The sequence below is a fragment of the Rissa tridactyla genome, chromosome 5 (genome assembly GCF_028500815.1).
Source record: "Rissa tridactyla isolate bRisTri1 chromosome 5, bRisTri1.patW.cur.20221130, whole genome shotgun sequence".
Classification (NCBI taxonomy): Eukaryota; Metazoa; Chordata; class Aves; order Charadriiformes; family Laridae; genus Rissa; species Rissa tridactyla.
Genome location: NC_071470.1, coordinates 69,820,474 through 69,836,602, shown reverse-complemented (window position 1 = coordinate 69,836,602; position 16,129 = coordinate 69,820,474). Strand labels below are relative to the sequence as shown.

The 16,129-nt window shown below is 38.8% G+C and overlaps 1 long non-coding RNA gene across 1 annotated transcript; it reads left to right on the top strand.

Moving 5' to 3' along the window:
• Positions 1-3,621: 3,621 nt before the first annotated feature.
• On the top strand, positions 3,622-16,100 carry LOC128910604 (uncharacterized). The gene is made up of 4 exons (XR_008466788.1): positions 3,622-3,887; positions 5,461-5,511; positions 6,343-6,547; positions 16,046-16,100. It is a non-coding gene; the product is annotated as an uncharacterized LOC128910604 (long non-coding RNA).
• Positions 16,101-16,129: the final 29 nt, after the last annotated feature.

Sequence of the window (16,129 nt, the reverse complement as noted above, 5' to 3'; positions counted from 1 at the left end):
TTTTTGTTTTTTGTTTTTTGGTTTTTTCCCCTTTTAGTATTATGATTCTATCTCAAAAAACAGTGATAGGGAGTAAATACGGGCCTGATTTAATTTCTTGTTCTGCCACACACTCTGACTTTGTGTCTCATGTCATTAATAGATCTAATAGGATTTTGGCGTGAAACCAAAGAGGGGGGAGGGAGGCGGGGATGAGCTGCAGAGAGAGCTGCTGCCTTTCTCAACTCGAAAGCGATGTCAGGCCTATCAGCCTTCTCTTTAGTCCTCCCTGACAGAGCTGGAGGCATTTCTCTATACATGAATGTGTCTCATGCATTCATGAGGCTTTTTGACACCGCAGCCTCTTTTGTTGGGAGCTGGATCACAGCTCTGCCCTTCTCTCAGCTGCCATATGGTGCCGTGGAAAGAGGCTTTCAAGAGAGAGCAGGACTGAGGGACCGAGGCAGAGAGAAGAAAGAAATCGAACTGCGGCAGATGAAATTGATTTATTTTCAGAGCAAAAGGGGCAAGTGACTACGACTGGTGGAGAGGGGGGCGGGGGGGTGCCTTGGAATATAAAACCCTCTCCGGAGCAGGCGAGCAGGCTGTCCGGATGACAGCCATGCTGTGCTTGTTCTCCAGGCGCAGCGCTTGAAAATAAGCATAAGCATTTTTGTTATCTTAGTAATGCTATCTGAGAAAGACTTATAGCCCCGATGCCTCAGCACCGGACCTCAGCAGCTTCATTTCAGCTTGCCATTTTACATTTTTTTGGAGAACAAAATCTCTCTGCCCTACCATGTGTGCATAACTGTCAAGTATTAGTCTGACAATGTTAGAAGTGTCCAAAAAGTATCTGTCTCCAGCATGACGCTTAGAGAAGGACTGTTAAAAGGAAAACATCAGATGATAAATTCTTTTATCTGTTCAATGAGTACAAATCCATTAAAATCAATTGAGTTTGTTTAGCCTTACAGGTCATTACCTTATTTTACCAAGGTGACCTACTCTTGTAAAAAATAATATTAAAACCAAGTCAAATTTGCTTCTTGGTATTTTTCATGCCTTATGCTTCATTCAGCTTCAGAAGGAGGCCTGTTTCACAGCTGCCTGCAGTCACTTTGACTCCCAGATTTGGTGGCAAAATATTTCAACTTGAAAAAAAAAGTAAAAATTATATGTATGGGTCTTTATGAAGAGACCTTCTCATAGAGATTATTTAAATTTTGTGACAAATTGAACTTCAAAGTTGATGTCAATCTGGATCAGAAGAATACGCATAAGGACAAGCTTCTCAAATCCACGTAGGAAAAATTCTGATAAAACTGATTGAAATTGCAGTTCTTCTTCCCAGAAAAATTATTAAATTTGTGTAACTATTTTCATACCTCTGTGGGACTGAACTAAAGTATGCAGAATGCATAGGAAGGGAATCAACAATATTACTTAGAAATTTTGAAATGTTTTGGTTTAAATTAACCGGGTGGGGTTTTGCATCCCCTGAACTGCTTCAAGAGACTTATGGGAATTGTAGTTCAAGGGACACATGAGAGGACTGGGGAGATCAAAGACACGGACCATTTCCACAGAAAAGCAGATACACTGACAGAAGAGGCAATGAGAGGGATATGGTATAGGTTTGACAAATTGTGATTGGCATGGTAGCTAGGGAATCATTATTCGCTATTTCTCAGTGAAAGGACTGGAAGACACCCAATACCAATTTAAAATAAAAGTTTTTAAACGAAACAAGGAAGTGTCTTCTTCACACCATGCATAATTAAATTGAAGCTCTCATTGCTGCAGAAAATTCTGAAGGCTGAAAATATAGATGGATTTAAATAGACTGAAATATTAATTTGTAGAAGCATAAAGTTGATATTGCAGTGCTTTGGATGCAATCTGTAGCTCTGGAAGTCCTGGAAGCGGCACATTTTTGGGAGCTGGGGCAATATGTCAGAAGAAGCTATTAATTTCTAATTTTATTGTATCTTCTTACCTCTTCGACTGACCACTGTAAAAATACAAATGGTTACTAAAAGAACATTTTATCTGCCCTGGTATAATTATTCTTTTGTTCTTATAAAATATTTATCACTTCCAGTAAGGTTGGCACTCTCCTTACTCCATTTATCCTGTCAGGTACCATTCATATATTTACTTCTGTAGTTCACTTTTGATGTTTAACTGGAGGGAAGATATTGAAGCGTTTGGGAGATACATCAGACAAGGAAAGCTGGCTCCAAGGGGAATATTCCAGTCCACTTCCCATAAGACAGTGTGGGAAGCTCAAGCAGCTACTGAAAGAAGTTGAACTGCCTCAAAACAAAATACTGCTTTTTTTCTGAAAAGTCAACTGCTTGGCTTGGATTTCACCCAAGGTGATTTCTATAATAGATTAATTAGTTTTGAATCAAAAAATTTACAGACTTTGTTATGGAAAAAGACTCTTCTATAGAGACTGGATTTTCCATTTCCCAAAATGTGCTAGTTAGCTTAGTGTATTGATCATTGCAAATGGCTTTCTTTAGGAGCACAAAACAGTAACCAGGGTTACTAATCATCTAAAGATGATTCTCACCCCTCACTTCTGAAACAGCATTCCATATGTTTGGCTTGTTTCAACCTGGAGGTGGATCTTCCCTGTCAAGGTTTAGGACCATATGGTAGAACTGACAAAGGAGGAAAGCAGTCGAAGGAAGAATAGGAGGCAGAGCCCTTGGAAAACCCAAAAGCAGCAGAGAGGGCACTAGAGCAAAGCCAGACGACTGTGAGGGATAAGGGCTTCTGCTGTCAATCCTCACTCGATAAAGAGCTGTTCTCCCCACAGATATGTTTCTGTGCCCTCAGTTAATGCTATCGCTCTGGGAGCTGATGTGACCACCCTGTGGTTTCCTTTTCTCCCAGAAGAAAATCAAGTTCCTTTCACACATAGCGCAATGTTGTATGTGGTCGAATTGCAATGTTGTTCCCTGTTTCTAGGGATGAACAAAAGAAGGGGGATTTGCTGAAGTGTTGGTGGTTGGTGTTGGTAGGCTCTTGCTGTGCTAGCAGTGCCTAGTGAAGCACAGTCCAGCTCTCCGCCCTCTCATCCATCCCTCTCTGTCTATCAGCATCCTCAGCTTGCAGCAGCACAGGAAAGGAAGGTGACTTTAAAACTGTCCCACGCTGCACAGCAGAGCTGTTGGGACAGATCACACAGCTCCACTGAAACCCTGTAATACTTGGTGTAGGGAAACAGGATTGCCCTTTCACCCTGTTCACTGATCAGAGGAGATGGAGAAATGCCAGTCTGAATTCCTTTGGCTTGGATTCAGCAATGCCTTTGAGTAAGAGTCAGCAAAGCTTGTTTTAAGTTAATGATTGTGCTACATGCAGTCCTCATGGAGAACATGTGCAAGGGATCATGTTCCCCTTTTATGCATATGTCAGCCCTTGAGAAAAGTAGAATGAGATGAATAAAACCACTTCATCAAGATTATTTCTGAGAATTTTCCACTGAGCCGTCCAAGTTTCGTATCTTTCAGAATTTAAATGATTTCTATAGTCGTGTTTTGCCTTCTGCAAATAAATACATATGCAAATGAATGAAGGAAAGGAAAATAATATTCTTCTGAGTTGGTGGTGGTCACAAAAGAACTATTGTGTTACTTGTTTGTTGTTGCATTTTTTCTCTTTATTTGTCCACACTAGGAATCATTCATATTGTCAAGTGAAAAGACACTGCAATTACTAATCGCCTTAAAAAATGCTGCTGCTTTTTGAAAAGAGAAAAGCAGGATTTGGGCTAAATTGTGACCCTGCATTATAAATCAGTGTTAGTCACAAGTATATTTATTCAGTATTCGCTTCTCTGGCTAATTTTGCAGTAGGAAGAGAAAGACAAGTTTACACAAAAGAACAGATAGGTAAGTAATATTTTTCTTTTTTATTTTTTTGCTTATCTTTTATTATTGTTGTTGCTGTTATTATTTACAGTTAAGAAAGGAAGAAATGCTCTACTGGGCCAGAGCAGTGGCCCATCTATCTCAAGACTATTTCTTAGAAGGGCCATAGGGAAGGACACGTGAGTCTAAATGTTTCCAGCAGTCCAATCCCCTTGGCTCCTTGACATCCAGAATTGTGGTACTAGCTATTTTAGGATTAGGCAGGAACATACCCCCTTTTAGTCCATTTGGTGACCCATTGACCATGAGTTTGTCCAACCCTTAACCTGCTGATACCCCTAGACAAGAAATTGGGAATATGTATAAATAAATAAATAATGTGAAAGAGTGCATTCTTACCAGGTTTAAATGAATGCTTTACAGTGTAAAGGAAATTATTTAGTAAAACACACCATTTAAATAAAATTTAAAATGTTTTATAGGCTCACAGGATTTGACCAAATAACTCGATTTACACATAAGATCTACCCTGACTATGGCATAATTTGTGATATTCAGATAGGCAGGTTTACAATTTATTTTAAAATATAATAGCTATAGCTATGAATTTCAGCTTCTCAAGAATGCAGAGTATGACTGAAAAAGTCTTAAAACTCAGTGTTCATAAGTTTAATTGAGCACCTTACTTCGAACAGAGCACCTTGCTATATTCAAAGGAAACTGTTTATGCAGTATCATACGGTTAACAACTTTGACTCACAAGTGAAGTGAAATGTTTTTAACGAGGTCAAGCAAATCATTTAACAATTTGATTTTTGTAAAGACTCAGTCTCAGTATACATCATAAGCATGAAAAAAAATTACAATTCCTTTTGACAGATGTCTTTGTTTCTGATAATTACCCTGCCAATTTTCTATTTGGGCTACCTGGTAAAACTTCCTTATTCTTAAAGGCAGAGAAGGAGCTAGATACTCAGTGCTTCAAAGGCAGGTAAAACATGTTAACACAAAAAACCCCCAAAACATTTCACCAGCCCCCACAATATTTCCAGTATGGCTTGCTTGTGATTCCCTATTACAAACCTGTGGTAATTGTACTGCGTGCGGGTAGTTTTGCCCTGTCTTTCAAAAAGGGTGCTAAAGCATCGAAGATAGCTTTCTTCGGGTGACGCAGCTACAGAGAGTCCCTGAGGCCATGGGATCTGAACTAATGTTTATCACTGCATAAGAGTATGACATCCATCTTAATTTCCATTGAATATAGTGTTTTGGAAAATCATTTAACAGGACGTTAGACCAGAACTGCTCTACTCATGCATCTCGGTTCATAATTCTGGGTAGCACAGAAGTGCCAAAACGCATTGGTTTTCAGTTCCTGTTCTTCATACATGTATTTGACAATGAAGGCATTATTATATCAGATTCATTCAAGTATCATAATGAGGTGCCTCATCACTTTACAAAAATTACATCCTATCAATAACTGTAATGACAGTAAGATTTCATATGGGTTATCTGTAGAAAGATATGCATATTTGATGTTTAAACATAATCTGATGTATTTACAGCCTATGGTAATTATGCTTTTTTTCAGGGGAAGTAACTGACAGTGCTTATTGTGCCTTGACTGTTCTGCAGCTTCCAGGTAGGTTATTGCTATAGTTTGACAACCGGAACTGTTCTTGAGTCTGGCCTGGCATAAGGGTTTTTTTGGAGGAAAGTTTCTCAGTGACTCACAGGAAACTGCTACTCAAAAAGGACTTGGCAACTACTAGTTTATCAGAGAACCCTTTGAAAGCTCTGACTAACGGTACTGAAAACTTACATTTAGAAACTAATACATGAGAAAGTTGCAAGTTGGTTTTGCACTGCATGGAAGATTTTGTGGAGCACTTATTGTAGCACCTATTACTACATGTTCTCTTCATTTTAGCAGCCTTATATCAGCAATACTGCAGCAAATAGCTCAGATACTGTCTAACTAAACCAATACAGTAAATTCCTGTGAGAGCAATATGCCAGAACTTGACACTAGCTACTCATATGGTTTTCAGGGAAACATCCTTTTCATTTTGTACCCAGAATTTCCAATGCAAGATGTAGCCAACTCACAGGTACAGCAAAAAATGCTTGAACGAGCACTGTTAAGAAATTACTGCTTGCAAAGGCTGAGTAGAACTCTGCTTTCCAATTAAAACAAATTGTTTTAATTTTAAATATATTTAATCTGTGTTAGTAATGAATATAGATCAACAGAATACAAGCTGAGTGCCTAAAAGAATCTTAGGGATTCTTTCTGTCCATGTGGGAAATAAAACATTCTTACATAAAAGTTGTTATACCTGAGTTAGGGCATTACCAGAACGCAGTATTGAAGCAGAAGAAATCAATAGAAATCATGGTGCTCAAAAATGGTTTAACATTCAGGGAATAAGTAATTCTTAAAAATAAATTTTCTTTTTTTTTTTTTTTTAAGGCACTATGTAGAGCTGGCATTGAGGTGGGACAGCTCTAGACAATCACTTTAAATCAAACATATTTCATACCATATGAAGAAAGCAGAATGATGTAGGTCCTGTCCTGCATCTCTTCTGCACACAAATTCCTGTGTGCAGGAATCGAAGCTTTGACTGATGCTCTTTGCGGAGGTTAGTCTTGAACAATCCAAGTAAGTTCAAAAGGTGGGTACCTCATTTGATATCCTTTTTCATTTTGTTCTTGTGTTTATATGTTATCTCATATCTATGTGAAATTGCAAAGTCTATCTTTTCCTGTTACTATATTCTTTATATATTCTATGTTCTTCAGGGCTTTAAATTCTAGGAGGTAGAAATGGGAACATATGGATGCTAAGAATTTCTGTTTTCACTCGTAGCATCAAAATATTTTCAAGCTATTCAATAGTGGTGAACCCACAACATATGGATTATGCAATATATGTCATATATATACATTTGTGTGTATATACTATTTCTACAGTGGGCAACTTTAGAAGGTCTATGTGCTACCAATGTCTTAGAAGTTGTATCTGCCATTAAAATGTCAACCAAGTCACGATGGTCAAGATTTTCTCAAATTGTTGTTAGGTTACCAAATCCCCTGATTAGAAACGGATACGCAGGAAGTTAGTAAGCTCCGAGGACTTACTGATTTTCACTGATTTCAGTATGATACAAGCATTCATAGATATTTACACTTCCAGAGATAACAGCACTCTTGGAAGAGCTATGTACTTCGTACCCTGCAAAGGAAGGAAACTGGGAGCTGTGCTTCCCAGCCAATTTTCTTTCACTGGAAACTCCTGGGTTCTCAGCACCTTTTGCTGAAAGGTAACATCTTATTTAACTTTACTTACTTAAGTTACAAAATTCTGCAATGTACAAACTTCCATAATCATTGTAGTGTTGCAGTTAATTAAAAAAAGAATCAGAGAAGATCTATGTTCTTTATAACTGGAAGTGTCCAATACTTTTACCCACAAGGTTTCTTCAAGGAAACTGACACTGGTTTTGTCCATGGTATTGTCCATCCTATATACTAGGATATATGGTAACCCAAACTGCGTGGGTTGGGAAGGAAAAAAGAAGTCTGGGCTACTTTTCATGCTTAATGCCCAGTAAATGTTAATATAGTATATAATTACTTTGAGTCCAGTTTCATCAGTAATTCTGCTCTCTGAATCATATATCGTTGATTTCTCACAAGCTAGAAGTGTACTTTGCTCAGCAGCCAAAGGTTTGCTTCTAAGGATTTTTAACTTTCTGACAGCTGGTTTCTGCTAAATTCTGAAAAAAAAAAAAACAAAACCAAACCCAAAAAAACCCCCCCAAAACCAAACAAAAACCCCAACCCCTACATACAGGTTTAACCTTAAGCATAAGTCTTCTTATTTTATCCCCAAGTTAAGCACAGGTCAGTGGCATGCATTTCTGCAGTCTTGGCAGATGCAGTAGGTGATTCCTTAAACAAACACAAGCCTAAAGAGAGGCAATATTTGCACAGATAGCTATCGAGTCAAACAAAATAAGCCCCCCATTTCATTACTGAATGCAGTGCAATAAGGACATCCAGCCTCTGAACAGAAACACATTTCTTCTGGTATTTCAGCCCTAGAACACATTGAAGGATCCCCGTGGCCAAATAAAGTAAGTCGAAAAACCATGTGTAATGAGAAGCAGGATATTATCCTGTTCGTCACTTTTATGGGGTCACATGCCTCCTAATGTTAAAGCTGGATCATATAGCACTTTAGTCACACAATAAGTAAGTAAACACTGAGTCTCCCCTCTTCCTGTCCCTGCTCCTTCCTCCCTGACCCTCAGAGGAACAGAGGAAAGAGCAAAAGAAAGGGAAAAAAGACAACTTACATTTGCTAGGATTTAGCTTCTGGCAAGAGACATTAGAAGGAATTCATTTCCTGGCACATAATTTACATGTCCAGTCCTCCCTCCCACTCCTTTTTTTTTCTCCCACCCTTCCCCCCTATTCCCCCTCCAAGCTGTCTCCTCTCGCCGCAGCTTCCTGCCGTATGTTTGCTTTCTATTTTCAAATCCATGGGAAAGGATACTGCTCTAACACACAGCTGCAATCCTGCCTGTGCCCATGCCGGCTGCTGCTGCCACCTTTAGCTTAGGCCACAGGTATTTGGACTTCATTAAGTGATGGTGAAGCATCGAGCAAATGACAGTCATTAAATTTTAGCAGAATCAGCTGGAGAAGTCTCCTCTTCTCTTTGAGGTTTTTGCTTTCTGCTAGCAAGCTCCAGACAAAATAAAATAATTTTCAATTTTAAATATTTAATCTAAATCCTGTTTTAGGGTTTTATTTTGGGGAAAAGACAGTCATGTCCCTCTTGCTCATTAAAGGGCTCTCTGTTGTGTATCTTTGATGCTGCTTTGGGCAGCTCTGCTACTTTGATCCTCTTAGAAATAGGCTCATTACAACATCCACCTCGCAGAGTAACACTTCAAAGAGCTTTGCGAAGGACAAAGGGAGGAATTTAGAAACAGAGCCAAGTGGCTCTCAAGTATCTTGACTAAATTAACTTTGTATTAAGAGTTACTGGCCCAGTTGCAATTTTGAGAGGAGGAAACAAAGAAGTAACTCTGTATGCTTCTTTCATGCATTTTATATCAAATTAATAAACACATTTGAAATCTTCTAGGACTCTCTGCCATAACTTCTGCTAAGCTAAGTAGACACCACAGTTGTCACATCAAACTTAACAGTTGCTCTGGACTTGTTAAAAAGGCAGATTTACGTTACTACTCGATTTATATTGTTCAGAATGATAGAGCCAACATTAAACAACCAGTGAGATTAACAGAGCAAACAGGCAGTTCTCAAAATCATGATCTCCAGAAATAGCAGTAACCATGTACATTTTCAACACTCTGAAATCTATCACAGCTGTAATGATTAGTATTATTGGTCATTCTCCAATCTGATTTCATTTCTTCTGACATGTTTGACTTAGGACTTCAGTTAGGAATTCATTACCATTACAATATATTATTTGTACTATGTGCTTTCAGCACAAATCACAGTGCTCGGTGCTGTACAAATACAAGCTATTTAAGCAGCCTTGTCCCAGAGAAAGTACCATGCCAATTAGAGAGCTGAGCCGATACCCTGAGTGTCATAGTCATGCTGCCTAACAGGAGAGGGCAAAGCAGCCTAGTCCTTGTGCACGACTATGAGCTTAGACCCTCAGCTCATATTGCCATAATCTCTGCCATGAGAAAGTTTTCTTTTTTCTTTTGAAATATCAAATGACACTAGTTTAAGTAGCAATGATTCTTGCCGCAAACCCTATGCGTGTGCTAGAAGTCAAATGCAGATGTCATTCATTACTCTAACCACTGGAACAGCCTTTGAAAACACGTATATTGGTCTCTTTCAAAGACAGCACAAGGACAAGGCAAGTTCACTTGAAAGTTCCGATTTTATTATTTATTCTATTTATTCTGCCTTTTGAACACCTTCTCCAGAAGGTTTTCTGAGCAAATGAGAGCATCGATTGTCTGAGGTCCCAGTAACATAATCTAATCCTGGTTAGGCTTGGGCCATTCTTAGTTTAGAAAATTCCCCTTTAACTAGCAGGTGTTTTACAGCACCTATTATTACAATGCAAGTTGTGTCTTCTGTTGTGAAAGCGTATTAAGCATGGAATAAACAGAGAAAAACCACCAGGAAGCCTGCACCTTTTAGGTGCCGGGATGGAGGGTGCAGATGGCTGCCATTCATCAGGCCTAGACCACGTTCATTATGTGTTTTATTGCTCCGCAAAAAGTGCCATAGTTTCTTGCCTACACATACTTCTACTCTATCTTCGTAGCAATCCTTAAAATGCACTTATGTGTCTCCTTGAACCATTAATTTCCCTCTTGCAGAGGGTTAGCAGTAAATTTAATCAATGAGCTATGATTCTACTGGGAAAAACAAGATAGAGCTGTATAAACTTTTGCTAATACACAAAATTTTTTTCAAAAGAAAGAAAATCCGAGTTTATATACATTTGGTCTACCCACATATATTTCTTTGGTCAGTGTGAATTCAATTCTAATATAATTTCAAATTATTCTTCATCTGGGTTCAACAGGAATCCCAGGATTTCCAGTCTGGTAAAGGAAAACAGAGAAAGAAACCTGACTGGGATTGATCCCTAATTGTGACTAAATTTGAGGTAGAGCATTTGGGGACCAACAATGAAGCTATTCATTGACTTATTCATTCCGCTTATTTTGAGGAATCTACTTCCCAGCCACTCCAGCCCATATCAGCCTACCCAACTGAAAGATGTGGTGATCAATCAACTACTTCAATTTTGTGAATAATTTAGTCTCTGCTGTTAAATGTGTTAAATTGGAGGTTAAGAATCACTACAATTTCACTGTTAATATGTCCTATAGCTGTACTATTCTGCCAGCAGCAACTCTCGCTCTCTTGTTCCCATCTTCAAAGTTATCATTTAAATCTTTAATCTAAGATTCTAAAGAAAATATTGACACACTGTATATTTCATTTGCAACCTGTATTGCAAATTGCACCTAACTCCATAAGCACTTCTTTCATATTTTCTGCTAGTCCTTCTGTCCATTATTTGTTGGTTTTTTTTTTTTCTTACAGGATTTCTTGCAAGTAATAATGTGAGATAGCCATCTATGTAGCTGCATTACATTCCTTATATCCTTCTTGTGGTAGTTAAAGTAATCACATAGTGATTGATCTACTGAGATGTTCTGATAAGTAAACTCTGGGATATATGTAATCAATCTGCTCTTTAAATTTTGTCTGTGAAACCCAAATACACTTTGTAAGTGTTGTCTTCATTCTGTTAAATTCTGCTTAGCCCTGATTATCCCAAGGAGTGTAGCTTTTTTTACAGCCAGTGCAATAGGTAGAAGGCCCACTTGTTTACTTATCATTACTTCAAAATATGCAATCAGTTCAGAACAGTTTGGACTTTTCCTCTGAGCCCCTTGGACCAGGCAGTTTTATTTCTTCCCAGTATGGCTCGTATTTGATGCTTCTAGCTCTCCTTAGGCTGGAGTGATAGCTCACCCTGAAGTTCTCGTCCTTTTTACAACTGCAGAAATGAAATAAAAGTTCTTTCCAGCATCGTCTGATTTGACAATTGCGACAACATCATTAGCTTAATAAGAGACAGAGAGAAATCCTATCCATTTCATAAGCAACAACAGAGGGCTGCAAGTCCGTCTCCACCTGGAGGTTACTCTAGGTTGGAGTTAGAGAGTTGTCTCTCTTTTGGGACCCCGGAGAGTTACATTCTCTCCTGGACGTGATATCTCAACATGATACTTTAATGCTCTTTTGTATTTTTCTCTTTTATGCAAACCACGTTAAAATCAGCCTTGTTCCTGATTAATCACAGCCTTCCATTCAGATGTCTGCTTAACCTTTACACTTCAGCAACAAGTCTGGAGAATCTGCCTGGCATAGGCAGAACCCGTATGAGAAGTTAGGAGTGTAAGAGTGCAGGCACCTGCAGTGTACCCTAGTTATGTCTGTACATACATGCAGCTGGGGTCCTCGCACGTTGAGTAAATGAGAAAACCTTGATTTTTCCAAGTTAGTCTTGCTTTGGACATTGATTACTGCCACGTCTGGAAGATGAGGCATCCATATGAGAGATAAATCTAAAAATGGAAACAGCAGAAATGTCTACCCTGTGCGGCACGGACTGTGGGATCAATTCTTCCCTTCGGGAGAATGGTCTTTAGGTAGAGTAGCAGTTTCCTGTTCTTAGTGTACTTGATCTCCGAAGGAATTTCCCAAAGCAAAGACCAGGCTATATGCAATTTCCTAAAACTTTCCTGCTTTTATTCTGTCGCAGGCCAGAGAGATTATGGGCACTGACAGCAAGTCTCAACAGCAATGTTTTCTCCACCAGTATGTCACTGACAGAGCCAGACGGCCCAAGCAGTGACAAACAGAGCCCTTTCAAAACTGCAGTTATTCCTCACTATTTCAATGACATTTCTATTGGCGTGGGCATGCTGTCAACACTGGGGTTTTGATATAGCATGGTACTAACACAGTGGTTGTTATGACCGTCTTTTATGTAGAAAGGTATTCCTTTCTCTGACTGTGCCTAACGAAAGCTTAGAAAGCTTGAGATATTCTTCCGCTCTTGAACTGACCTTTGTCATTTCTGTCTCTAAATCTATGGTGTATCTTTTCACAAGAAACTCAGAAGTGTTTGAACAGAATACTTGCTGACAACTTGCCTTGAGGAAATAAACTTTTGTAACGAAACTCCTGGAAAAAGCTCTTTAAGGGCAGTCAGAGGTTTACTGTTCTGATGGGCTACATGATGGCTTGAGGGCGATTCTTTCAAAGTTATCTCTTCCTCTAAATTTCTCACCATTTTCAACACAGTTGACCTTTAGGCAACGAAATACTGGTTTCAATTCACATCTTAGCTCTTCTCGGTTCTTCCCCCAAAAGTAGACCCTAATCTATATTTCAGCTTCTTTTTAATATCTGTTTCCGCCATAGCCTCATGGACAAAGAGACTGGTTTTTGCAAAGCTGCTGGCATTCCCAAAGGAACATCCATGCCCAGTATAGGAGGAAACCCAACTTCTACTGATTCCTTTGGTTGGCTAGTAATGTTCAAGAGCTATCTGCCATGTCCGAGCAAATAAGATTTTCCTTGAAAATATTAGGTCTCGTATTTCACCATCTATTCCATTCTCCTCTTTCTCTACTGTCAACTGAAGAAGATCCTGTTAGGACAAACCGAACTGTGTTTTAAAATCTGCTTACTAGAAAGCTGAGTTTAGTGTTTGTACAATTCTATTCTATCCTATTTTGAGCAATGTAGCAGCCTCTGTAACAGATTCAAAAGCAGCCAGTAGTGACTTATATTGCGTTATTAACAAATCCCTCGATTTGCTGGGAATCTTGATTACATACGAGTTCTCGAAAAAGTATGCTATTTGCAGCTGCTGTCCTTTGGACAACTTTTTTTCTTCTTCAGTCCCTCTTGTAAAGATGGGTAGATTCTCCAGATATAGCTGTGTTAATTGTGAAGCACCCTTACCAGCACTATGAGTGCATCTAATTCATCACGCGGAGTCCTGGAATGTCAGCCTTCTACAACACATAAATATATTTCTATTTTTAAGACAACTTCCATATAAGGAGAAATCAAATCCTGACACATTTCTCAAAATTGTGACACATCTCTGGGAGGCTGTTGCCTAACTACACTTTTCAGTTCAGAGTAAGTTTCTCTGTCAAAATCTTAGGTTTATCGACTTCTGCAATTTTCAATAGCACAAAGAAATTCATAGCAATAGGAATATATTCATGAACTTGGGCTGCTTTCTCATGGGAATGTAGTTTATCTATTTGTTTAGTTTCTGAGGAAAAAAACCCACTTGTTTTTATCAGGGAAGCTAAAAAATCAGAGGCAACTGTAAAAGACAAATAATGGAAAGGGCTGACAAAGTGAGACTGGAGGGAAAGGAATGTGCTAGACTTTTTTCTGTCTTTAGTAACAGTTAGTCCTCATTTTACCCCAAAACTCATGTTTTCATGGGGGACTACGTTCCCTTGTTGCTTTATGGCAGAAATAAAACCCAATGATCTGAGTTCTTTTCCAAGAAAAAGACTAAAAGGTACAGGTTTGTTTTTTTCTTTAAGAAAATGTCATTCTAAATGCCTCTAGATAAAGAAATATTATAAGCAACCTAATATTTCTTGCACTGCGTGCAGGCTAGTTTCTTGAGAGTTGGTACCATACAACAGTATCTAGGTGCTTGTGTTTACTATAGACTTCTGTAGCAGTAGCAGATAGATTCATTTCAGGTCCATACCTTTTTTATAGACTTCCACAGTAGAAAGACTTTTTTCTTTTCTTAATTGCACACATTTAGTAGAAGGCGGCTCTATTTTAAATACAAATTTTATTTTTTTGTAAAAACATATTTTAACACTTACTAGTTTAAGAAGTATATTGAAGCATTTATTTTTACTAACAACTAAGTCAGAATTAGTCCTCCAGCAAGTTGTTAACCTGCTACGGTATGCGAATTGGGATAGCTTACATCATCTGGGGTTCCTGTGCTATTTGCACGGTCATTAGGGAATGGATGAGATAGTCAAGCTTGATGAGACAGTACCCGCTGTGGCTGGTCCTACTCCCGCCTGTAAGACCTCTGGGTTCTTCTGACTACTGCGGGGTCAACAGAGCAATCACTGTGCCAGGCACGAGACAAAAAGCCAGACAGCTTCTTTCTGCAAGACGAAAAATGAGATGGCAGAGTTCAGTGATTAAGGCAGCGGTCAAAGAGATGAATGTGACCAAACTGAGACACTAAACTGACCAGACATAATTCACAAACTAGTATTACTCCAGATAACATGACAAAGTGCTCTGGCCCAGGGAGATCTATTTTTGATGTACTGGCATCTGAACAAGAAAACTGGAATTAACAGTCACATAATTTGTTTCCCACTCCCACCCCTCTTAAATTATTGGACAGGGCTCATGGGAGAGTACAGAGGTTCAATGCCAAGGATGATGAAAACTGACCCATTTCAGTTTGCATGTGACTGGCAAGATGAATTTCAGAGAAACTGTGGCAAAAGCCTCAGGTTTCCACTGATGAATGCTCTACAATTGATCTCTCAAAGACAGCAGATGGGAAACAGAGCGAAGCTTTTATAACACAATGGAAAAGAGAGGGACATTTCCAAACCAAATAAATAAAAAGATGAAAGCATAGCAAAGAGCACCTTTATAACTGTGGGTAACAAAGGGCTACGAACTCAGCCATCAAAACGAAGCTTTCTTTTGCTATCTTTTTGCAATCGCCAGCATTGTTATCAGCCATACAGCAAACGGCACCTCGCTAAATGCAAAGCAAAGTCATGCCTGATCTACACATTGACTGCAAGTACATTGGTAGAAGGAGACATAAAATTATTTTTTTTAATCAATTTAATGAAAGTGTGAGGTAAATACCTTACACTGGGTTTGAGGTATTGAGATATTTCTTTTTCTAACATTCAGTGGAAATTAAATTGCTCTCATCAGTGTTAAAAGTGTGATTCAGTCGTCTCTGCGCAATGTCTACATAGCCTTCATCTAGCATCTTCAGTTGCAAACCTCTATAACTATTATTACTGAAGGCTGGGCACAAGCTAATATTCTCTGCCTCCACAATTTCTGTACTGAAACTGTTGCTGAGGGAACAGGTATATCTTTTTCTAGATGTATAAATCTGATACAAAGTAATTATATTGGGGTTTGTGTCAGTTTAGCTAAATTAAACCAACGTGAGGTGTTAGAAGTGGTCCCAGGTTTCAGAAACAAAGGTTTCTTACAACGCTCGCTCATGGCCGTGGAGCAACAGCCTAGGTGTAGGTATGGAAGGCCACTAATACTTATAAGTAACCATTATGAATTAAACGCAGGTGAAAACAACTCAGAAATGCTGTCCATAATTTGCTAAGTCTCATTTGCACAAGGATAATAATTTTCTGAAGCGGTACCATGTTACTAGTATACTGTTTGTTGTCAGCCATCAATTTGTCTGTTGCCTTTTTTTATTGTTGATTTCCTCCTAAAAAGCAGGTTTTTAATAGCGGTTTCTGCCTGGAATTACTTGTCCTTTGGATAAAATGGTGTCGTCTTTCTCTCCTTAGCAGGTACAGCTGCAAACACTGTTCAGTAACTAAAGTAAAATATTTTCCAGGCAAGATGACAGGTAGGTAGATGGCAATTTGCAT